This window comes from Nicrophorus vespilloides, unplaced genomic scaffold (assembly GCF_001412225.1).
Source record: "Nicrophorus vespilloides isolate i.1.1-1 unplaced genomic scaffold, Nicve_v1.0, whole genome shotgun sequence".
NCBI classification, from domain to species: Eukaryota; Metazoa; Arthropoda; class Insecta; order Coleoptera; family Silphidae; genus Nicrophorus; species Nicrophorus vespilloides.
In genome coordinates, this window is record NW_017095733.1 from 1 (window position 1) to 1,645 (window position 1,645).

At 37.9% G+C, this 1,645-nt stretch overlaps 1 non-coding gene across 1 annotated transcript; it reads right to left on the reverse strand.

Annotated features, from left to right (window-relative positions):
- Positions 1-463: 463 nt before the first annotated feature.
- On the reverse strand, positions 464-536 carry Trnav-aac. The gene has a single exon. It is a non-coding gene; the product is annotated as a tRNA-Val (tRNA).
- Between the last annotated feature and the right edge of the window lie 1,109 nt (positions 537-1,645).

Sequence of the window (1,645 nt, forward strand, 5' to 3'; positions counted from 1 at the left end):
AAATTGCAATGATCAATTATTATTATTATTGCTTATTATAAAACCTATAGCACTTTTTCCGCGTTTCAATAAAATTCGAACCCTGTATATTTATTGAATATAACAAAAATAAAATAGGATCATTCAATAATAGAAATGTTTATTTATTTTTATGAACATCTTCAAAACATTTGATACACAGTGTCGGTTGATCATAACACTGTGCGCAATATGTAACAACTTTATGAAAATTTCAATATTTTTCCCACAATTCTTATAAATTGCTTCAATATCATTAAAAAATGTATAAGAAATTTAAACATTTAAAGGTTATAATTGACGTAAGATATTTGACGTTTCTCTCAGTCCATAGGCGTCCACGAATTTTTTTTTGGGGGCAGGCAAACCCGAAAAGCGCCGTCTTTAACGTGTTAACCAATTAAGTCACGACGCAATTAGTATTCTGTACAATAAACAAAAATAATGTTTCCGCCCGGGATCGAACCGGGGACCTTCCGCGTGTTAGGCGGATGTGATAACCACTACACCACGGAAACGGTATACGCCCTTTAAGGACACGAAAAAAAAAACAAAACAAAAGAAAAAAAAACAAAACAAAAGAAAAAAAAACAAAAGGTAAATTGTTGCAGGACTGCAGCATATATCTTCGTTATCCGCTTCGGTCAGGTATACACATTTCGTCGCTAATGACGGAATTTGTTAGGCGTTTGAAAACCGTCATTAGTTAAAAGCTCCCGGCGGCGAAAGGGGAGCGCGAAACGTTTTAAAAAGCGTTCCGAGGTTGTGGAACGGGAGAAGGAGAAGTGGCGGTCGGTGCTGCAGTAGGAGGGAAAATAATTAACACCCTATTTGCACCCGAACCTCGGCGGCATTTAAATATCATCCTACCCTGAAATGCCGCAGTTTTAGCCGGACGACCTGATTATTGTTTGCTTTTGTTTTGTTTTTTCGCGATTCGCGATTTTTAAATGTCGCCGCGTTCTTGATCTTTCTTAGGTAATATAAACATGGCGAAGAGCGTCGTTAAGGGAACGAGAGATCAATATCATCATCATCATCTCGACCTGAACTACGCGCTCTGCGATTATGCAAACTTTACTCGGTGTCATATTGAATTAAAACCCCACTGGAAATATCCGAGCAACGAAAATCAAACCAGAGAAAGAGAAAAGCATTGATTGCAATTGAATTTGGCGAAGGGATTGCGCGAAAGTTTGGAAAGAATCCGTCCGAGCGAAACGTTTATTAAAATTTGTTCACGTCTTCGGACCGTTTTTTGCAGGAAATCAAAGTCGAACGAACTTTATTTATGCAATGTACGCGACTGTATAATTTTTTTTCTCTCTACCCTCCAATCCCACCGACCGTAGTTTATCCGGAGAATGCAGCCGCGTTCCGTTTTCTATGGGTTTAATGAGCGAACGTGCGCTCTTTCAGTTTCATCAGTTATTGGTAAAGTTTAATGAGAGAGCTCTGCCTCCGTCGAAAGGATTATCCGATATTCATTGTCTTCAAAATATACAATATATCTGCAAATGAAGCAACGACGTTCAATACTTCGTCCAGGCAGTTAATAAAGTACGGATTATCCGCTATATACCAACGTGATTTACAACAGAATCTACTTTTTTTTTTTTTGAAATTT